The 24,532-nt window shown below is 44.0% G+C and overlaps 1 long non-coding RNA gene across 1 annotated transcript in view; it reads right to left on the bottom strand.

The window, feature by feature from the left end:
- The window catches only part of LOC143155910 (uncharacterized), an 82,450-nt gene that overhangs the window by 18,714 nt on the left and 39,204 nt on the right, over window positions 1–24,532 (bottom strand). The window lies entirely within an intron of this gene.

Here is a 24,532-nt window from a genome sequence, read left to right as displayed (position 1 = left end):
TATCTTTATTGTTAGGCAAGCCTACAGAAGGCAAGCTTTCCTGCAGGGAATTGCATAATATGCCCGTGTCAGATATCTTTAAGAACAGGTAGGAAATACAGCCACCAGGATTTGCTTAAAAACAGTTAGCCTAACCCTTTGGGCAGGATGATGGTCCAGAGAACCTCTTATGTGCCATATAGTTCCTTCATTTTCACACCTTCTATTTGTAGGTCATCACTCCATCATCACCTTCAAAGCCATGCAGCAACTCTGTAAGGTCTTTGCTTCATCCATCTGAGCCATAAAAGCAGATCTTCTGTCCTGTGACTGCTGAACTTCTAAGATACTGCTCTTTGTACCAGTAAATCACTTATTCAAATCTTTACTGCTCGTCAGCTTTTATGAGCAATACAAGATATTCACAGAAATGAGTTGATGATGATGTTTTGGCATTATGAACTGAAGCCACTATAATTACATTTATCACGTGTGTAGGAGACAGAAGTCTTTAGATATATACTCCACCTCAGCCTGCCCATCCAGCAGCTTAGGTTTAACTTGTTTTAGGTGCTGAGAATTTTCAATAAGATATTTAAAGCAATATGAACAGCCTATCACAAGCCTATATACATGCCACGTCTCTTACGCGTGTATTTTGAGAGGTGTTTCCTCTTTCTCACAAATCCCAAGGAAACAAGTAACATCAGTTCAACTTTTCAGCTCTTGCTGTACTAAGTAATTTGTAAGAACAAATCAAGTCAGACATAATAGCCTGATCACCCCCTCAGGAAAACTACTTCAGTCGTATTACACTGCATTTCTAACAGGTACAGGTGCAGAAGAATATCTGCAGTACTAAAGTTAGACGGGTAAACAAATGCTTCTGCATTTTTATAGAATGGCTTCCACATAAAGAATCCAGTTCTCAAACCTCAGCACGGGAAGAATATAAAAGGGGAAAAAGATATCTTACTGCCCAAAGAACTGCAGTCAAGATAAGTAAACTAAGGGGCAACTTATTCTTCCCTTTACTATATAATAAACGTAACATATCCTCAGAGAGTGGAAAGAAGTATCCTTGCCTATTAAAAGCTTTCCCTAAGTTAAGGCTATCAAGAGGTATAACAGCTAATCCAAAACCCCGTTCCTGGGCGGGGGAAGAGTAATATTCTAAGATGCAGTAAACCATAGTACTACCAAAAGCAATTCCCCACTGCCATATAGATTTTTTTTTTTTGGTGCGTGTGTGGGGTCTGTTCAGACATTGAAGTGACCTGTGTAATCTAACCAGTTCAAGATGCTACAGGGTGGGGGGGGCACACACCGTGCACTGGAAGTTTCCATAGGTCATTGTAGCTATTAGAATGATTTCTGATCTCCCTCACTCAAAACCCATTTGGTTGGAAAAAGCTATCTGTATCCAGGAGGTGGGTGTGTGTATGTGTGAAACAGGAGAGAAGCGTGACATTCTTAGACAATGTGCTGGTGCATATCAAAACTAATAAGGAGTCCAGAATTTGCTGTTATCTGACAATTCTGGGTAACACTGTTCAGCGCTGTTGTATCACACAGGCTAGCATCTCCATGCATGTGTCTTTCCATCCACACAATCAAAGTATTTTACAGAATCCATCTGTAAAATGGATTTTCCATCTTCCACCACCGAAGTGCTACTAAACAACTGAATAAACCAGGGACAGAAGTGAGCCAGCCACTTTCAGCATCTAAGATGCCAGCTGACACAGACTACAACTGTCACTGTAAAAAAAAAAAAAAAAAGCCGGTTTTGCGCATTTCTCACATCTGCCCTTCTCTACATCAGTCATCAAGCACCGCCACTTGCAGTAATTAATAAAAACAGTCATTATGATACATAGCAAGATTTACTTGTGGCAGTTTTAATTTCAGATTTTTCCCCCTCCCAGCATTTTGTAATTCCAAGTGTTTTCTTTTTAGAACAAATATTTTCATTACATATGTTCACAAAAATCAGAGAGCAAAAACATACTAACAGAGCGAAAAATGTGGTTTTACATGAGATCATATACTACAAAATGTAAGGTTTTTTTTTAATGAATAAACTGGAACAGTCAACAGTATGACACAAACCAAAATAGAAGTAACAGACATGATCTAAACAGAATTAGACTGGAACATGTTTGTTTAATTCCCGAAATTTCAGTTTATACTTAAATCAGTCAGCCTTCACCTCATACAAGTATTTCAAAACAGGTGAGTGAAACCCAGTGGGAGGTGGCCGATCATTTTATTAATAGACAACAAATTGACTACAGTTACATTTTTTCAAGCCTTGACTATTTAAGCAGAGTAGTATGTGCTTTTTATTTTCGGGAGAGCGGGGGGAAGGGAGCGGGGGGACCTCTGGCAAGAATGCTAACCTTATGAATTCTTCCTCTGGAATTTTAATTGGTAAATCTATAAGTAAAAACGTACCCAGCTGCAGGGAGCTGCTCCCCAGCCCCACCACAATCGCAGAACCTCGGAGCCGTTCGCTCAAGCCTGAAAACAGAGCACTTTCCTCAGGTGGTGTCCAGCCACACCTGAGCTAAGAAGGAGACTCCGATAGCAGAAGTTGGGTTACGCTCTTCCCGATTTGCAAAGGCATAGTGCCTCTAGAAGACATGCTTATCTCGAAATCTATTCTTTTTATTGCTTCTCTTATTAGACATTTCCTACTCGTTTTTGCAATAAATTTAGCTACACAACAACCTTGAGCTCTATTTTTATATACAGCATTGTTCAAAGAGCTTCCGAAAATTGTATTAGGAAAGAGAGAAAGGCCTTTGAACAATTAAGACAAGCCCCGCAACAGAAACGTAATCTCAATGCTAGCTAGTTTCTTTTTTTTCTTTTTTGGAAAAATCTTCATATGGGGAATTGAGACAGATGAAAGCAAGAGATTTAAAAGTAAGAAAACCAGCGTTTTATGCATCAGAACCAACAGAGAAGAGCATACTCTGGATGACACCTTTTAACCTGTAACCGAAACGCTTTCTAAATGCATCTTGAAGAAGTTACAGCTCAAAAAGAAGGTAAAATAAAGCTCACAAAGTTAACAGCAGATTTAAAACATAAGTTACCGTTTCCACATAATATATCCACACTTTATTGACCAATACGCAAGGTCTACAATATGTTACAGGCACTACTGTTTCCCATCTGACTTGCAGGCAGTTTTCACAGCAACAATTAACGTACCATATTCAAATGTAATGGAAAGAAACGTTTTCATATGCACTCACACGCTAACTTGGTTTCTTTAGAGTTTCTAGGGTCACGCTATATTCAGGCGCCCAGCAAAACCCAATATTCTGAGCATCCCTGTATTTCTACCTTGAAGAGAGTAATGTCTCTGCACTATATTTTTTTTTTTTTCTAAATGCTTAAGAGGAAACTAAGTAACAGGCACGTGGGAAGTTATATCTAGTTTTAACATGCAGAAAGCAAGCGATTTTGCCACGGATGTGCCTAGCTAGTGATTTAAAGTCACTTCAGTTTCCACATACGAAAAAACAATAGCTAAGCAAACTTCGCGCAGCCTGCCGCCCCAGCCTTCCCCTTTCGGCAGAAGCCCCGACCTCTGCACACAGGAGCCGTTTCGCTCATTACAGCTTACACCTGAACACCGCGATCCAGGCTTACACCTTCCAGGGAAGGAGAAAGAAGTTCACCGCCACAAGGAAGTGGCAGCCACACGTGCCGCAGTTACTTTTATCCAGGCAGGGTTCCGAGAAACCTCCGAGAGGCTTCCCCCTCCGCGAAAAGAGGAGGAGGAGGGAGCCGAGAGACCCCCGGCACTCACGCTACCCCCCACCCCCAGGTGCGCTCGCTTCCCAGCCCGCGCTCACCGGCGCGGTTAACCGGGAGCGCACGGCCGCGGCGCGGAGCCCGGTCACGCCGCCCGCCAGCCGCCCTCGCCACCCGAGCGCGGGCCAGACGGACCCCCCGAAGCGGGCGAAGCCGCCGCTGCTCACTCACCCGTGCCGAGCGGAGCGGCGCGGCGCTTCCTGATGACAGGCGGCTCCTGCGAGCCCCGAGCCCCGCCGGGCCAGCCCCGCCGAGCGCCCCGCCGAGGGGCGGCCGCGCTGCCGGGGCGGCGGCGAGGGAGGGCGGGGGCGGACGCCGGCACCGCCCGCCGCCGCCGCCGCCGGGCAGAGCCCCACGGCCTCCGGCGAAGCCCGCAACCCGCCTCCCGCCCCAGCGGCGGTAGGAGCGGGGCCGGGCGCCGCGGGCCCGGCCGGGAGCGGAGCGGGGCTGCGCGCCCGCCGCCGCCGCACGCCGCTCTTATAGCGACCCGCCAATTAAGGGCGGCCAATCGGCGGGCGGCAGCCACGTGACGGGGCAGTTCCAATTACCGCGGAGAATTTTCTGAATTAGCGGGGTTACACAAAGGACACTCATTGAGGGGGAAGGAAAAAAGGGCAGCGAGCGGGAGCGGGAACGCCCAGCCGGAGCCTGCTGGTGATTTAAAGCAGGAAACTCCCTCGCCTCACACAGACACGGCCGCATTCAGCACCGGCCAGCATCTCCGCGGGAGGAATGTCTGGCGCACATTAGGCTAATCCTCGCCCCCGAGGTTGGGTTTACACAGCCACCGCGGCCATCGCCTCGCTCTCTTCCCCCTGCCGAGGCGCCGGACGGCGGGGGGAAAAGCGAAAACCAGCACCTCCCGCCGCACCGCGGAAAGAAGCCCCGCTCGTCAAATGCCTATCTGTATTTTCAAGCATAAGCTGGAAGTGGCTGGCGGAGCAGAGGCTGGCGGCCACCGGTGTGCCGGCACCGCTCTGAAAAACTTCTGCGTGCAGCAGATCGTGCGAGGCGATAAAAAAGGGAATTGCTGAAAGGCGCCGAACAATTAGCAATTACCGGCTCTCCGCGCCAGAAAAGACTCCCGCAAGAAAAACGCGCCCGTGCTAACTAACGCTTTACGTTTCTATTTTGAGGAGCCGCTGCGAGAAGAGACGAACGGCACGTAAGGAACAGACTCTCGCTTAAAAGCAATACGGAAAGCCTCACCTGCCCGCAAACCCTCAAGGAGCACAGGCCAACGCCTCCCAGCGCCTTCAGCCGGCGCCCGCCCGAGACGCGCCGCGCCGCGCCGCGCCGCCCGGCCCCGCTCCATCTCCATTTTCCTACCCGAGAGAAACGCGCGGGGCCGCGAACAACGCGCGGCCGCAGCCGCCCGAGGCACCAGCGGAACAACGGCGGGGCTGCCTGCCGCTGACAGCTCTTGCCAGTGCCAATTTATGGGCAGGAAACGTATGCCAGGACAAACCAGCCGAGATGACTCAAATCGCCTCTCCCCCACCCTCCTGTTCCACAGAACAACAGCCCTCTTTAGCAACGGGAGTGGGACCTCTTGGAGGAATGACTCAAAGCTGCTCTCGGGGGTAGGGGGGAAAAACACCCAACAGAACAGAAAACACCCGGTCCCCCCCCCCCCCCTTTTCACGTTACGTTAATTAAACACACAACGACTGTCGTGAGGTAATAAATGCAATAAAGACAAAGAAATCTGGTTCTACCGCAAGATAAGTTTACTGAGGTCAAACCCGAGGGAAAACTAATCTAACCACATTTTCAAATTGTTTGGAATATTCCATAGCCCTATGAAACCATAAAATGACAAAAACATCCTACCCTAGAATAGCATGAGGATAACAAAAAATGTTATGTTTAATTAAAAGCAGATGACCTAATAAAAATTTCACACTCGCACTGTGTGCATATAAAACTCAGTATCAGGTTTTCATCTGTCGCAATTTTTTTTCCAAGAAATTGATCGTATGTTTTAACATTTAGGTGGTATTTTTTATCTTTGATTAAAGTGATTTGATTAGAATAAAGATATTGGAATACTTCAAAATTTTAGCCTTCATCCTGTCACGAGCGTTAAGCCGGCAAGTGATTTTAAGTAACAGATAGTGAAGTTAGCTTATGGAGAGTTACATCTTCCATCTTCTTGAGGGACAGTGAATAAATGTCTCTCAAAATGGCCATGGGTTTTCTATTACCATAAAAAAATGGGTACTGGGAACTGCCCGCTCTTACTGAAAGTTTAATGACGGATAACAGAACTGAAGAAGAGACCAAGGACAACAAGTGTAGCTGAAGAAACTGGGGACTGGAAAGCAAACCAGCCAACACCTCTTTGATCATTTTTTTGAACGCGACCGTATCTCCATCTTGAAAAAAGCTGCAGCTTCTCCTCAGCGCCTGCAATTGGAAGGTTGTTCCAGAAGACGCTTCTGATGGTTTGGAACTTTTTTCAAAATTTCCATCCTAAACTTATTCAGGGCCAGCTGTTGGCACAACATCAAATGATCAGCATTGTCCTCTCTTTGCTAAAACAGTTCTTTTCCTTTTCCTGTGCTACACCACAAATGCCCTCAGTCTGCCATTCTGCACCTTGTTGGTAGACAGCAGTCACATCTGCCTTCGACCCTGAGGAGATATTTAAGCCTAACGATTTTATCACGCTTTGTCTCTGAGTTCTTCCCAAAGCATTTATTATGAGGTTCTTTGTGAAAATATTGTAAATTAAAACAATCGAATTATTTTACTGCTCTTTTTGAATGGAAACCGTGACTCAGATGAGCCAAACACAAAATATTCCACCAAAGCATTCTATGTATAGCATTTGTGTGAATTCGTGTGGCTGAAGCCAGCCAAATAACGTAAGTACTCCATAATGGAAAAGCTGATTAACCATTATAAATACCTCAGAAGTACATTTGAAGGTAAATCCTCATAATATCCCTGTGAAATGGTAGACTTTAGTCTCCTTTAGAAAATGAGAAAACAGAGGCCAGGAATACTTAAAACGACTTGACCAACATCACAGAAGTTTCCATCAGGAACCGGATTGCACCTAAGGAGCTCTTGGCTCCCTGTCCCACGCCGCATCTCCCGGAGCACGCTGTGCATCTCATTCCAACCTAGTGCCGAGCTGGATGATCTGCAGTCAGCTTCTACGTGGCTAAAACACAACATTCAAAAACAATAGCAGCTGGTGTCCGATGGAAAGAGATATGCTTGCATTGTTGACCTCATTGTTGAGAAAGATTTTTGGGGTAAATTCAGTGTATTTTACGGTGACAGCATTTTAGCTTTTGTTAGAGGGGTTAGGGTCAGAGGCTGAGACTTTTGTCCTACTGCAGAAAAGGAGCACAGAAAGGTGCATCACTGGATTGCTGGCAGTGATGGTCTAATTTCAGCAACTTGGCTATGCGAGCATGACTGAAGTTCAGATGGATTCTGCCTGTTGTACTTTCTGGGAGAGGGGTACTTCATTTTAACACAGAAACCCAATTAGACCAGGAAGGGGGAGATTGAGGAACGTGAGAGGGAAGGCACTGTTCTCTTCATCCTACTCCGTGCATCCTTACAGACAAAAGCACCCACCCATTCTCCTACGTTTTTCTCTGTTGACTATTTCCTCAGTAGACCTGTTTTTCTTTATTGTTCCAGCAGAGCCTGTTTCCTGCCGTACTCGGCAATTCTCCTCTCCCAATAGGGAAGTTTCCCTATTTTTCCCTTTGACTTTCTCACCTTTGTGTCTTGGTCCAAACACGGAGGGGTGAATTGCCTGATTCCTTTTAAGATGCTCATCATTGGTATCAGGGCCATCCAGTTGACGACACAGGCAAGAGAGCCCCATCCAGTCGAGGTTTCAGAGCCCCAGGAAGGGAGTGAGCTCCACAGTAAACTGACACCACCCTTAATGCCGATTGCACTGAAGGCCCTCCTCTGCTGGAGGGGAAGAGCCCAGCCCACAGGGAAGCACCCAGCATCACTGGGACGTGTGAACTAGGAACATCGTCACAGACCATGGACGTGTGTGTATATATCCATAGTTTCCTTACAGTACCTACACAGAAGCAGAGGATGTTAGGGAGAGGAGGAAGAAATGAATTTTCTTTTTTCTCCCCTATAGATCCCCTTTCCTTTTCTCGGGATATCTCTTGCCTTTATTGAAAAAGTAAAGCTTGTAAGCACAGAGCTAATGAAACGTGCATCATTTAACTAGTAAGTTAATAAGTTAATCTTTTCTGGCTAAACAAGCGATCTAGGCTCCGAGAATCTTTTTATTTTAAATCCCTTTTGATATCTACCCTTAAGGTACCACCTAATTGTCTCTTTTAGTAAGAGTGGAAGGGCCGCGTTAGCATGCGTGTTAAAAATACACTTTCCCACCAACTTATGCAAGTTGTGCTACCTACCGTGACTGATTCATAGCATCAGTGTGCATGAAGTCCTCTGTGCTCAGTGTTATATACATAAACACACATGTCAACTTTCAGAGGCACTGAGGTTCTTCTCATTTCCACTGGGATTGTTTGACCGCATCACCTCTACATACCAGATCTCCATACACATCTCTTTTTCACGTATAAAACATCTCCTTTGAATGCTTCTAGTGTCTGATCACAGAACTTGGGCTGTGTTCAGCCTTCAGCTCTTAGGAACCACGGCTTGTCAGATACAATGGCGAGCTGAACCTTAACATTCGTACTTCCAGCACTAGGTGAAGACAGAAGATTGCCATCACCCACACAACGAGGTATCTGACACAAGCTGTAGGAAACAGGACACGCTGCTATGAATTTGTGTAATGAAAGCAGTGCAGCTTTTATCTCTTCTTGCGGAAAAGCTTGTTAAGGTCTAAAAATGAGATCATTACGACTAATTAAGAAAAAGACAAAAATAATATTAAAGTAAACTCTTCTGGTGCTCCGTGCCAACAAGAGTCCCTATATACGGTTTCCTCAAAAAAATCTTTTTTTTTTTTTTTTTTTTGAAAGAGACACTCACGGATACAAGAACTTGAGCAATTTTAGCATCGTTTGCTGTAGCTTTGCTAAACTGCTAAAAGCAAGCACGTCTCAAGACCAATGCAGTACTGTTGTCTGTTAAAGTAACATGAAAAACAGAGTACTGCTGCTGCCGCCATACCACTTGTGAAAAGGAAGTCTTATTAGACTCGTATCAACATAAGTAATACGGCAGCTTGAAGAAGGATTTCATTTGCTCTGTTTTTAAAGAGCTATTCAACTTTTTCAGACTACAGTGACATAAATATACAGTGGGTGAGGGTGGGGGTGGTTTGGGTGGGAGAAGGGGAGGATGGAGGAGGACAGGGTTTTATGCCAAGAGCTGAATCATAACCATGTGAGTAATTTTGCCTTTTTTTTTTCTTAAGGGTATGAATCAAATTAAATTTGTTTTGCTGTGGGTGAAGGAAGAGAGAATATAATAGCATGAATCAGAGCTATCATCAAATATGTGGCACAGACTAAAAATTAATTACAATTACTGCCTTATTCTAAAAAGTTTCTGCCATAAGATGCAGCAATTTTGTTAATCAATATAATCCATTAAAAAAATTCTCAGGAATGAAAACCTTTCAATTACTTCCCTCTTCCTTTTATTTTTTTCCTATTGTAACAGGAAAAGATTAGCATATTTAAACAAAACCTTGCTTAATCTGTTAGATGCCCTTTTGCTCCAGTGGCAAAAGAACCGCTGCTAATAATGAAAAGTAGGTATTAAACCACATGTAATTTCATCAGTTGGGGCTAGCTTGAGGATGAAAGTCCATGGAGTACAATGCTTTACCACTTTAGCACAGACAGTTTATTAGGCATTCTAATGAAGACAACTTACTGAATGAAAAATGCAAACAGAAAAACACTCAATAGCCCTTTAGTTGTCTTTTCCTGTGAGAGAGAGAAAATCTTGGAAAAGTGTGTGTTAGACACTGGACTTTTTTCACTTTGGAATAGCCATTTAAGCACACGATACTGGGAAAACTGTAAGGGGCTCAGAACATAAAACCTCGTTCTAGAGACCAACATAGATACTTGGAAACAAAGCCATGCATTCTTAATTATTAGCTAGATAGATAACCAAGGACATACGTTTTTCTTGTACTAGGTAAGAAACCACTGATTTTGAGAACTAAAAAGGTAGAGAGTCTTTGTCTCCAAGTTCCTAGTATGGAGAAAACGGTATTTAATTCATTGTCTGAAAAACACAATAAAGCTACGGCAAGACATCATTTGGAATCAATTCCTCCCCCTAAACAACTCCAGATCTTTCCCATAGTAATTCTCTTGCACGTGCCCAGCCAAAATCTGTGTAGAAAGGACTGGTATACAGCGTGTTCGGGAAGTCAGCTGAACCACGAGCCTTAAAGACGCGATTCCCAGACAGACAGAAAACTTCTGCGGAGACCTCCGCAGCTGCCGTGACTTTCCAGTGGTGTATGTGGGGGAAGGAAGAAAATGGAAGATCTCTTGGGTAACCTGAGCCAAGCCCCAAGAGGAATAACGTGTGCGTGCATGTGTTTTACAATCCCCATTCAAACTGGCTTGTGAACAGGAAGCCAACACCCGCTCTGGAGCGAGGTGAGGTCTTACCCTCACCCTGCTCTTACACCAGCCGAAGGTCACAAGCTCCGGCAGAAGCTGTGGCTGGGGTTCCTGCCTGCTGCCAGCCGACGCCACCCCATCGATGTTCATGCCAACGTGCAAGCCAGCTTCGTTCCTGTTGACGTCTCCTAGTGGTCTTCAAGAACAGTCAAGCTATCACTTAAAAACCAAAACTAAACGGGCGCTTTAGAGACCTGGCGGACAGACGGTCTGCCCACGGGTGGTCAAAAAGTTTCATGGCCAACAGCACGTGAGAATTCCCTCGACTCTCCTGCTGGAAGGCCCCCTTTGACCGGGGCGAACATTAAGTTTGCTGTCCAAACAACCTCCTTGCTATCTTGTGGAAGTTGTCCCTCCCTTTTTCAATATCACTCAGTACCCAGTTTCATCCAAGCCTCGGTCAGTTGCCAGGTAGTAGAAAAGCCCAGCCAACTTATCAGTGCTTGGTGAGAGGCATATTCGAACATGTCTCACGCGGATTATCACAGCCTTAAAAGCATCTCACAGTCTTACCTCACATGCAGGACATATGCAAGGGGGAACAAAATAACTCAGAAGACTGCTTTGCAGTAAAACACCCAGGACTCAAGACTTATTAGACAACAGCATCCACTGGAATCACTCGGTAAAACATAGAAATAGAAACTCTCCAACAAAACTCCAAAGCCCCTCAAAACATAGCAATAGAAGCTCTCCTGCAAAGAAATCAGTGCCATTCTGTAGCCACCAGTATTTTGAGACTGCTTACTGGTGTGGTAGTATAATAAGCATATAAGAAAATTTTTCTTTATATTCACAGTCTCAAGGAAGGTCAATTCTCCCCCGCTTTCCCCAAGACAAAAATCACTGATATTGCCTAATTATAGCTTTTACTTGCAATGAAGAATAAGTTCCAAGCAGCCATAAAATACAAGTTGTCAGAAGTTAGCCAGAGAAGATGTTGAATATCTCGTACTCATGGATAAATGAGCATCTTTACCATTATCTGTGCCTCATCAGTGGTCATCGTTATTTATAACACAACAGTATAGATTACCACGGGTGGGTTTCCTTTACATTTCTGCTTAAATTATTTCTCAGCTACTGTGCATAAACCAAACTCCTCAAATGCTCCCACTCTGTATTTTGGCATACAATGGCAGAGCTTAGCAGGACTGGTAACTTTCCTCCAGAAGATAAATGCCGCTTGTTAAAGTTAATTCCCAGCTTTCCATAGCAAATAGCTGCCATTTCTTGCAGGTGTTAAGCAGATAGCTTCAGAAAGGAAAATAACACTTTTCTTTGGCAAAAAATCACTCTATATATAGAGTGATATATATATATATAGCTCAGAGCAGTAACATTCCCAGCCACTAAGCAGAAAGCTCTCACACCCCAGTCCAAGATGCTGATCACGTTTTGAATAATATTATTATTATTATATATAATATAACTTTGTATATTTTAGCTATAAGGCTTTAAACTAGTTGCTAGAAAGTATCTCTGCTACCCGCTCTTCTCAACTGTCTCAGTGTCAAATTCAAAAGGGAGCCTGCTATCTAGCCACTTTGACTACAAAACCAGATTAAGGGTAGAGTAGTTTTTATCCAAGTACAGAAAAACACATATTTATGCACTTGGCAAAATCATTAGGGATTTATCTAAACACCACAGATTTTGGCAGAAAACCTCCTGTAAACTTAATGGCTTTAAATTAGTACATACATTACTAATACTTATTTACTTCAATGATCAACTTAAGAGATATTTCTGAAAGTATTTATTGAAATTCTGGTTTGCTTTCAAAAAAAGTCACACATCCTGTACATTTCTCGAATTGCTGAAACAGTTCAAGAAAAACTGATGGGAAATTCCATTTGAAAATGCCAACACTTGCAAACACAATTTAAAGCATGGGATGGGAACATGATCAAAAGCAAAGCGCAAACAGTTCTCCATGATTAAATATTTTGTTTCTCCAATCCTATGAAGGAAAACTATAGGAAGGTTGGGGGGCCGGGGGGGGGGGGGGGGGTGCCGTGTGTAATGACTGTAAGGAAATTGCAGTTGTAGTCAAGAACATAATACACCACTAAACTAATAATAAAATACAGAGCTTTTTTCCTTCAAAACTCATAGGCACAGTACAGCTTTGGGTACACGCTATTGCTTGCCCTCCACTGCAAATTTTTTTTCCTGGCCTGTTAACTTTAAAAGCCGGTCCGGGACTATGATTTTTTGGTGATTTAGGAATGGATTTAAATTAGCCCGTGATTCCCGAAACCTGTTATTTGAAATTTGTTTTAAGACATGTTCCAGGAGAGGTCTTAAAATGGAAGAGAGGCAATTCTGATCTTGCACCTTACACACAGCTAACAGGAGGTGTTTGATTTGCATGGATTAGTGAAGCCACTGCAGGCTAATTCATGCGTGTGCAACGGTTTTTGTACCCCAGAATTACATCCAGAGGATGGTCACAATACTAATAAACACAAAATTAATTTCACACTTCCTAAATTACAAGGCAAGTCGTATCAGCGTTAGACTGTAAGCTTCTTGGGGCTGAGACGGTCTTGTCTGTCTCTCTTGTAGAGCATTAATCATGTTGTGGGTGCTTACGGCTAATAAGATGCATGTAAATCTATTCTGATGTGGTTTTTTGCCACTTCAGACTAGAGAAGAGTCACACACACAGGCGTACTCTTACCTCTCTACCTAATGATACACTAATGTGCCTAATTGAAGAAACAAGTCCTGATAGGAACAGAAAGACTTTGTTTTTGTTTATGCCACCCAGACAGTCTGTGGCTATACATTGCAAATAGTTGGCAAAACCTAAACCGCAAGTATGCAGCAGCACTGTGAGTAATAAAGATAATGTTTGTATTTTGTTTACGAAGAGCCCTAACCAACACACTAAAGCAAGCGTACTGAAACCAAACAATACTCAGATCTTTAGAAAAACTTCAGAGGATCCAAATCATGTAATTTAATCACTTTGTTCTTTAACAATCTAAACATCACTTCAAATTTACAAGCAGTAATTCCATATAAGTTCTCTAAGCTGAAAAATGGGACGTAGCCAGTTGCCCTTGTCTATCCCAACTATTAAAGTTCAAACAAATCAAGCTCTATTACTGAGGGAAAAATAAAAAAACCCTTACAAAATTCCCTTGCCCCAAAGGTTGAGAAATGTTATATTGCTCGGCCAACGTGGAATTCCTCCATATCTGGAGTCACGTGAAATGTACGGGTATCTCGTAGTTACTTCATTGTGACTTTGACAACGCACCAGTACTTTTGCATGGAGTGCATGAATAAGAAATGTATTTTATACTTCTCATAAAAACTAGAACTCAAAAGATTTTCACACTGAAAAAAAAGAGTAATAAGAAAGGGAGAGCTGCTAAGGTAAGACTTCTTCCTAAAAGATAAATTTCCAATTTGGCTCAATATTGGATGCTAGATCAAAATGTTATTATTGACAAGCATGTTGTTTTTATTTAGGACAATTTAAATAAATTTTCTTTCCAGATTTACAGAGCGTTCTCACTTGCCAAAAGCTAGTGAGAGAGCGCTTCATGTCACATCAAAAATAACAGCAGGTTTCCCATCTTTCTCTTCATCCATCCTTCTACTTACTGCAGCAGGTAATTCTGGAGCCCCTCTGAGAACGGGGGCATATTCAAGTCTCGGGGACCAGCACTCTAGCCACCTGTACGGGGCTCAGCTGACAGGGACTTCAGAAGGGGATCCCCTTCCTGCATGCAGAATTTGCAGGGTTAGGAGGCAGAGTTATAGCTCCCCCAAAGCAATTCATCAGTTCACTCATCCAACAACATATTTTGGACTGCGAGCAGATTGCACTGAAGAGCAACTGCAGGGTGGCAGAGTTTTGTTCACTATGATCAGTTAACTAACAACAGTCACATCCTGCTAAGCAGGGCTGCATTTTCACTACCCTGTTAACATGCTCCCAGCAACTTTGTCAAGGCTGAATTCCTTGACCATACACAATCAGAGACACTAGGAGAGTGCCCCAACTGGAAGACAGATGGAAAGTCAAGGATCCAACCGGTTCCTCCCCACAGGGCGCACCAGAGGCAGTCTGGACAGCTGTGCATCACAGACTGTCCCTGAAAAATGTTGACCAAAACTGCCAACACATATCTTACAAGGCAGTGAAACAGAGCCTGGTCTATAATACCACTCTCTCCAACCCCTATGTGTTACAGAAGTAGTCAAAAGAGCCAGCATAATCATCCCTGCAAGTTGCCCAACAAAATGTGGGGAGCCTGGCTCAGAGAACTCCCAACCAGACTTCACCTAGAAGAGAGACGTACAGCCTTAATCCAAGCCACAGCCAGCCTCCTCCAGCACAGAGCTGAGACGCTCAGTTTCCCAATCTATGGTCCTTAGCTTCCACAAGCAGCCCAGACTCCTCTGCAGACGCTGCCAACCAAGAATCAAAACCAGGGTTGCCAGGTGACCCAGACCTGCCCAGCAATCAGGCGCTTAACTAGGGACAATACTGGCTTACTGTTACCTGCCCAAACAGCCAGCCCTGGGTACATCTCACCATTTTATGCCTTGACTGCTATGACACATGACTATGGCTAAAAATCTGCTCCGGTAGAACCTCTTCGCTAGCAAAAAATGACCACAAATGACATCTTGAAGAGCTACTCTGCACATATGTGGAAAAGCCAAACAGAAATCTTCACTTCCAAACAAAAAGCACTCCAGCAATACTAAATCTAAGCCAGCTACCTTGTCCTAAGGAAAATCTTCTGGAGATCTGGCTAGGAAGGGCTTGGAAAAAGAGCAGAGATTGCCTTATTCTCATGCTATCTGCTCTGCAATCACCACTGTATGGGAAGTTGGGTTGCCTAGGTCCTTGCTTACTGGTTTTCTCAGGGAGAGCCGTGGCAAATATGGCACTGGAAGATAACATCCCTTGTCTGAGTATCACCCCCCCACACACAGGGACAATTGTGAAACACTCCTATGGAAATCCTATCAACCTGTAGCTGGAGAGGAAGGACCAGCACGGGATGTGTGTGTGTGTGTAGGAGAGAGCATGAACAGCAGAGCAGCAGCTAAAGACAAAAAAAGAAAGCTCCAGGAGTAACTAACAGGTTTGCAAGGATAACTTCCCTGCTTCCGTACCCCTAACGTTTCCTTTCTCTTATGCACCCCCCCCCTTTTTAAAGGGAGCCACGACCCAACCCTCACTGCAATTAAATTAACAAACCTGAATCCCTTCTTAAGCCACTGGGAACTCTGTACAAACTTTGCAGCGTTTGTCTGGCCGGTACTCCCAAAAGCGCCACCTTGGTAACATCTCATCAAAGCTCTTTAAGCTCCCTGTTTGCTCAACTGCCTAAAGATCTCATTCACAGACCTCCACTGGGAAGACGCGTGCAAACAGTTACTAAACCCTTCAAAAGCAGACGAAGAGCGACTAGCGTATCTTCTTTCCTTCATGTTAAGGACATCATCAGTTCTGTTACTGAACGCCCCCCTGCCCCCAACGCCCAAATCACTCTCTCTCAGAAGGGAAATCCTTCAGTTAAATCCCTCCCAAAGCCAACTCCAGGCGTCACTGCACATGCAGTATCAACACTTGGTGCTCACCCACGCTGGTGGCCATGAAGGGCATGCTGGCTACAGATTCAAAACCCGCACATAAAGAAAGGTTGCACGTTTAGGTAGACCAAGAATTCTGCTTCCACCTTCCTGCCCCGCAGCAGTCCCCCCACAATACAGATGCAGCGAAGTTTGGCAAGAGTACACCCCACGCCCAGGAATCTTTTGATTTCCTGCGAGCTCCGACTGTCCTGCATTTAAGTCCAGGACAGCTAACCACTTACACGCCTCCGCAAACAAACGTCCTCGGAAGCAGGTTAGATTAAAAATATACTGTAACAAACTTATTTTAAAATAGGTCTGCTCAGTCAGGTCTGAAAGGCAAGTGGTGCCGGTACATTAAAGTATTCCTGTTCACACAGCAGCTTAAAAATACCTGATGTATTGCTATTTTGCAACACTGTGTCTAGAGCCAATGCTGATCGCTCTTACCTCTCACACACTGAATGGACTGCACAACGCTGTTCTCAGAGAAATAATACTTAATTTTTAGATTTTTTTTTTTTAAAGTCTTATTCAAAGTATGAACGGTTAGGTTATTTTCTCATCTTAATAAATGACGTAAAACCTCCGGACATATGGTAGCATTTGTATACTTCCAGGCAAGCGGTGATAACTTTCAAATGTTACTTCCCCTCCTCCTCCACTACATGAAAGAAATATACTGGAGCCCATTTAAGTCTTAGTGACAAACACATTTAAGGGAGACTAATTTCAGTTAAAGCTTCCAAATGTCAGATGTATGTGTTAAATAGTTATATTAAAAAATAAAGAGCAGATGAATTCTCATTCTCATCATTGGTTGATAAAGTGCCTATATTTTTCCAATAAGGATTAAACATATCTACAAGACAACGCATGTGCTTAAATTAGCAAGGAATAAACAAATTTCAGCTCATACTTATAGGGACATATGACAAGCATCATTCATACTAGCTCAACAGCTACAAGATTAGAGGATTGCTGCTGCCTCGTTCAGTTCTGTAAGTATCAATCCACAACTGCTTCACTTTTCTTTTTCTAGTGTAAGATCCATAGCAGGGCTCAATTTTTGAATAAGGTAATGGTTACAAAATGGCTAAAGACTAAGGGTAAGGTTTTTCAGAAGCAGAAAGCCGACAAATCTCAAAATGAAGGTATGGTATAACACGTACCGAGGCACTTAATTAGGAGGAGAAGCCATCTCTTAAGACTTTGCCTGATGTTTTCCTTGGAAAAACAATGCTGCATTCCCCCAGCAGCTTTTTGCATTTACCAGATTCTTTCCTATTTTTGAGAAACGCCTATGTCCTCCCCAAAAGTCCTCAGCAGAGTCCTACTGGAACGGTTCAGGCGTCCGCTCTGGTTGAATGTTATACTGTCATCCATTATTACCCAAGGCTGGTCATAACGTGCATTAACATTTGTGAAGCTGGAATCTATTCAGCCGATCCACCCAGTAGCTGACTAACCGGACGTTATTACTTGAAGAATAAGCCTAATAAAATTTCATCTGTAACAGCTCCTAAGCTTTTTACAGAACAAAAAGAGTGAAGAGCAGGCAATTAGTATTATTTTGCACTTTCAAAACTGAAAGGAGAACTTTAAAGAGGCAAATGTTTTCTACTAGTTAGAGGCAAATTCTCGTTATTCCTTTAAATTAAAAAAATGCTGTGTGCTTCGGGGGGAAACAGGCACCAGTAACAACAAGCTGCTCACCACTTTTGAGCCAAATGCTTGCAAAAATACTGAACGCGGAATACATTCGTAGCTGCAGCAAGACAGAAGAAGAGCTAAGAAAATCAAGAGGGAAAGAAAGACATCTTTCTCCACCTTGGCCGAGACTAAAGAGAACAACTCTTACCCCAAGACGTTACTTACAAGGCTCCGCTTCCAGAAAATACTTTTACATAAATTTGTGTGAAGTTAATGGGGACTCAAAAGCATCCGACCAAAGAAACGCTCCGCTGCTGCACGGGAGCTGGGGGGTGGCGGGTCGATGCGGAGAACCTTTAGATTTTGCCCGGCATTACTCCTATTTTTACAGCGAGGCGAGCTATAAATTTCGAGCGCGGCTGCGAGATGACTCTAGCAGCGCTTGGCAGGAGCCCCCGAAGAGCGTCGTGGGCTGTATCTTTAAAAGGTGTCGGAGGAAGAGCAGATGAAATGCCGCAATCCCCACCCACCGCCGTGTCAGAGCCGCCGCCGCCGCCGCCCACGCACCCCGCACATCCAGCATCCCGAAATCCGCCCTGCCCCAGCGGCCCCGCCGCCTCAGGCGATGGAAACCGGGGCTGCCCTGCGGGGCCGCAGCCCGCCCCCGGCGCCGCGCTCCCCGGCCCGCTGCCCCCGCCATCCTGTGAGGGGGCCGCCCCGCCCAGTCGGCGCTTCCCCGCCCGGCCCCGGCCCCGGCCCCGGCCCCCGGGCACCGCCGGGGCTGCCCCGCTGACAGGGGGCTCGCGGGGGCAGCGTGGAAGTTTCCCTTCCCGTGGGCTGGGTGCACGGCAAGGGCCTGCGTTAAAGCCTCTCACAGAACAGAAGAAAACCAAATAAACCCCAAAACGCACAAGAGCCGCCACCCCCAACCAGTACATTCCCACCTTACCTTGCTGGGCTAAACTCTTTTTCCAGCAGGATAGTTTGTTTTCTGGTTTTGGGGTTTTTTTTTGGGGGGAAGGGGGTCCCCCCCCTATTCTCAGGAAACATTTACGTCAGTATCTACAAAGCATTTTTCGGAGACCCAAGAGAAGTTCTGAAAAGAACTTTGTCTCCAACCAAAGAGAATATTCAGCTTGAGCACGTAAGGTCCGTCCCGTACCAGACGACAGTTTGCACGGCGCCTACCCACAGTGCAAAATGTCCAGTGGAAAAGCTGTAACTCTAGGGCTCGTTCTTCTTCGAAGGAAGAGGAACTCGGTGAGAAGGCGCACAGGTTGGGCTATGGGGAAGGCTCTTTCAATTACATCTTCCGAGTCCTCACAACAGCACTCAGTAAAGAATTCATCCTATAGGAGACCTTTTAAATTTAGCGAACCACTGAAATGATGTTCTTCAGTATTCTTTGGAGAAATACAGTCTTACAAATTTTTCATATGAAGCGGTCAATAAGAGCCCGTGTAGCCATTGCTCAGAACCAACTGTACAGTTTGAGCATGCATGGATTGAAATACAATTAAACCCATAATTGCCTATCCGCAAGATTTATTACAACACTTCAGATCTGGCCTCTCCCCACGAGCAAACTTCCTGTAGACTTCGAGAGAACAGGACTGCGTACCCTGCTCCGAAGAGCTGCGATTCCTACCCGGTAGCTCCTAAGCAGTGGGCAGTCCTACTTGGAAAAGAGCAATGAATTTGTATCACGGATGAAACATAGAGCTTAGAGGAGTAAAACTTTTCTATCATGCAGTGCACACTCAGATATTTAATAATTACGGAAACGAGGAGAAAACATTTGGAAAAGTGGGTCTTGAGCTTCTATTACTATGACAGAGGAGAAGATGTGCAATAAAAACAGGCCTCTATTTTTAAGGAAAAAAAAATCCTTAGGAAAACAGCATCTTGAGCAGTGGCTCTGCACAGTACAAACTATATTAACTTGTCATAATATGTTGCTTCTGTTGGTATGAATTTTGATTGAACAACAAACTGAATATGAGCTTCAGAATATATAGTAATACCAAAGAGCTTGGAATACAGCCCTTGGGAAAGCACCCCTAATGTGGATTTTCTGATTACTCTTGTTGAGATGTAAATGATTACCAAACTCAGTTGCAGGTCACCATTTTGGGGCTTATCCATATTCTCCTCTTATAAATGAGAAATCATAACACACTTTTAAGAAAGCGCACACATAGATAAATTCCTCAGAAAAGGTGATTCACCGTAAAGCTAGCTATGATCTGAAAGAACAGGGGAAAAAACCCCCAAAAAACCAAAACCCAAAAAACTTAAAGATCCAGCTTGCTTCATTTAAATTGCCACTTTTTTTTCTTCGTTTCAGTCTTATTTTGCTTTCCGTGAGCAAGTACTGAGCCCTGATTTTGCTGAAGAACTTTGCACACCATTAGCATCACTTACTAACTCTTTTCGTACTTCCTCGTCTTTAGTAATTTTATAATATGGGACATTTATGGTGCTTGTTACGGCACCTTCTGTGTTCTGGCTCAGAAAAATCCTTCTCATCAGCTTCCACAGAGCGCAGTCGCTGACAATCGCTGGTCAAAGTGGTACATGTGGTGGCAGGGGGGAAACGCGGCACGCTGCCAGCGACAAGTCCCGTGCAAGCAGCTCCCTACATCTAGCTCTTGCATTTCATAGAGTATCCACTTTATTCTTAGGATGCTCCAAAAGTACAGGGGCATTTTAATACCAAATGCAGTTTCTCACTTACTCCTTTCCCACAGTGAACTTGCAGGATATTCAGTCCATGTAACTGAGGTTTAGAGCATGTGCTGCAACGACACCTTTCAATTGAAATATAAGCATGTTGTGGCAGGACTTCCACTTCTGAGTAATCGTTCATCAGAAACAGTGATTAAATGTCAGAGCTCATGACTATTTTAGAAGCTTGTTACTTCTATCAATGCATATAGTCGTAAGAGAATTTTTTTTTTTCTTCTTCTCAACTGCTAAGAGGGAAAGCAAAATTGATTTGGGAAATAGCTCACGTATATTGATGTTAAATACTAACATGAAACACTTGATTTAGGAAGCTTTAGGTATTTCTAACATTTTGTCACAGTCCAACAGATTCTGGGAAGTTTACAAACAGCACTTCCCAGTTATCCAGCCATACTAAAAACGATTCTGCTGGTATGCTTTTGCATCAAGACTAAATTTGGTTTGCTAACAGTCACGTCGCATTTCAGTAAATAGGGAGACTTCCTAAGAGTCTTCTCCCGTTGTTTCGGAAAAATACCGGTTTTCACTGAGGTGTATTTTTTTTTTTAAGTATGACTTTGCACACAGTTAATCACCGCTTGCAGTATATTATATCATGTAATCTGCACTAATAGAGAAAACGTGCATAAAATATCGGGGAGAAGTGAGAAACTAGAGGAATGTCAAACTTGCCAGAGCTGCCTCTCACAGCCTCTTTTTTCTGTTTGCGGGGGGCGGGGGGGGGGGGGGAAGGCACTGAAGCCCGGCACACGACTCTCCAGTTGTAAAGCCACCAACTTACGGGAGCTGCCGGCCGGGGGCGGGGGGGGGGGGGGCCGAGGCTGAGCCTGAGCCCCAGCCCCATCCCCATCCCGGGGCGGTGCGGGGCGGTGCAGTACCGCCGGCCCTCCGCCGGGTGGCGACCCCCCGGCTCCGCTGCGAGCCCCGGGGTGCGGCGAGTGCCGCGGGAGCCTCAGGGCCGGTCGGGAAAGCCAGTAATCGCACCGCTCCGTTCGCCGCGGTCACGACGACTTACAGCGGTAAGCCTCCGGACTACTTTAAAATTAAAACAGCGCCACGAACTATCAAATAACACGTCTAGGAGGATCTTAAAGACACAAGAAGGATTTTGCCTGGCAATAGCAAGATTTCACGAGGTCAGCTGAGTTTCGGTACGCAAGTGAAGCCGTGAGAGATTCACGTGAGTAATACCAAAAAGGTCTAAGCTCCTGAGTTCCTCAGAAGCGGGCAACCCTATTCCAGATTTCTGGTGTTGACGCTCGTAAGTCTGCCCGTAACGAGGAAAGAGGGGAAAGAAGAGTTTTGGTTTTAAACAACTAAAACACTGTCCGACTAAAATAGAAGCGGGACGTAACACTTAAGTAATGGCTGTTTTGGTGTCAAATTAAGCCCTGAAATACGTGTATAGAGATCTTACTAAAATGAGTAACAGCAGGGTCTGCCCTTTATCTAGTAATAAAAACAAACAAACAAAACCCTAATCTGTGGTCTTCCCTCTCCAAAGTTAATAAAAACAAACTATGAGAAAATGTATAGTAAAACACTTCATTATAATAAATACTTCATTAAAATAACGTGATTCAGCTATTCTTTCTTGAGATTTTTTCTTGACATACTTAAACTGATTTTATTTATGAAAGTAAGCGTCTCTGTATTTAAAGGTGTTAAGAGCGGATGTTCTTGCAAGTTTACTCAGTACAGCTGTTGAACTCAATTCTTCTTCCACTACTCTAAGGAAAATTAAATACTGCAGATGTTATCCTTTATAATGCCTTTATATACACAGAATCAGTTCCTCATTTGCAGGCACGTTATTTATTTTTTCCTACTTAGCTTCAAGGCAATCATGATCATTAGGCAATGCCAGGGTTAAATAAACATGACCAAAAGTGATCACAAGTCAGAAGTTATTTGAGAGATATTCTCACATCAATAAGTGGAAATCTAGGAACTGCACTTGAAATTCATTTCAAACAAACCCCTCTCTTCAGATGCAAACATATTAAAAACACCAATGAAAAGGCAGAAATACACCTGAAATTAAAATATTTCCTATCTTTGAGACATATTTGAACTAGACAGGCTACCTTGCCAGGAGTTTAAAGATGCTAGTGCTCATAGACAATCAATAAATTAAAGAAACCCCGTAGATAAAAAAAAAACCCACAACAACAACAAACTAGATGAAAAAAATGAGGAAAAGAAATCCATACTCTCTGAAATAGTTTTATATTTACCCATTCCAGTTTTACACGTCCGATCCTCTCTCACGCCACATATGTAAGATATGTAGTAGCGCCCATATGTAAGAATATAAACTGTCTTGTTTATGCGCGTGCGCCGACAGCATTTCTGCAGCGCGCAGCCCGGACAAGCCCACCTGCCAGGAATTCCCCTAAGGACAACTGCATGAAACGTAGGAAGATTTGCATCCATTCATAAAAGATCACTTCACTTAAGATGAAGCCAATGTGGAATGGCTTACAGGAACTTGGGGTACTTTCAGACTTGATACCTAATTTCTCCAGAGCCCCTAATTTCTCCAGAGCCCCAAGCCTATGCAATTCCCAATTCTCACTGAGAAGGGGAACACTGAAGAGCAAGTGCCTCGTTGTTGGCCCTCGTGGCAAGTAGACCAGTCTCTTCAGAGCAATTTCTGCTAACCAGTCATTATTGCCTGACAGTGTTTCACTTCACTTATCTTTCCTCACCTCAGGAAACCTCTCCTCCTCCCATGCCATAAAAAGGGAAAAATATGTCTTCAAATCCTTTAGTAGAGAACTATTGCCAGAGTATGTGAAACCTAAGAATGCTCTCTGCGCCATGATCTGGTACGAAAGCCAACTTCACAGCTCTTATCCCTTTCTGTAAACACACTGTTACCACTATCAACCTCCTCGATGCTTCCCATGCTTCTTGCAGTTATCCTCCCAGTCTGTCTGTCACTCGAAGCTGGGTGCTTCCTCAGGCTTGCATGTGATGAAGGTCCACTGAAGTCAACGGAAACAGTCCTCCACCTATCCCACTACCCCATTCCAGGGTCTCCTTCCCCCAGATTAAACCGCAGTACGTCTGAGCAACTAAGCATCAGCTGTTGTTATAAGACAATGCCAACATCCCACAGCCAGCTTGTCATGAGTAGAGACATTTTTAACAATGAGAAAAGAGAAACATCGCGAAACTAAAAGTAATTGGAAAGTCATGCATCTTTATCCCTCTTGCGTACAGCATCAGCATCTTATGAAACACTGCATATACTGATAGGAAAAAGTATGTCTCAAATAGTTTTTATTTAAATACTGCAAAATAGTAGACAGGAATAAGGTTACCAGTAAAATATGGAAATTTGTATGACAGCTTTTCAAAAGTCTTCTTCAACCCTAGACCACAAGGAGTTTTTCAGAACTACAGGTTCTATAGTTCTGCTACTTCAGCTGCAGGTGGGAGCTGGGAACACTTGTCTGTCTTTTTCATCTTAAAAACTCTTGAACGCATCTTTTTATATGAGTCATTCAAAATTTCAGAGAGTATCTGAGATCTTTTAGTAAAGAGAAGCAATGGTAAGGAAGAACACATTACATCATTATGTTTAAAGAGAAGGGAGTGTGGCACAATAGCCAGGCACACAACCAGCTGAAAACCACTTTTATCTGTCACAGTCACTAGGTATTTTTATTTTGTAATTTTTCACTTATAGTAAGTGTACTTATTACTGGTTTTCTGGTTTGTTTTCTTTCTAAGACATTATATAAAAGGAATTAGGGAGTCAGAGCCCTTTGAAGTACCCTCAGCATGTGAGAAGACTCTTTCACCAGGTTCTTAGATACCGACAATGAAAGAAAAGATGCATGAAATCGAGAGCGCTTGAACAATCATCCTCCCCAGTCATCTGTTTAGCCTCTGCTACCTATGTTTTGGGTAATGGTCAGCAGAGCTGTAACTGCTTCAGCTTTTTCACATCTCTGGTTTTTTTTAAAGACATATTTAACTACCAACACATACAAAAGCAGCTACTCAAGGCTGAACGGAGTTTTTATTCTGAACTGTTGTACTGGTCCTTTAACTTTTTATGACTCATAGTTTAA

The sequence above is a fragment of the Aptenodytes patagonicus genome, chromosome 1 (assembly GCF_965638725.1).
Source record: "Aptenodytes patagonicus chromosome 1, bAptPat1.pri.cur, whole genome shotgun sequence".
Lineage (NCBI taxonomy): Eukaryota > Metazoa > Chordata > Aves > Sphenisciformes > Spheniscidae > Aptenodytes > Aptenodytes patagonicus.
This window is presented reverse-complemented; position numbering and strand designations above follow the sequence as displayed.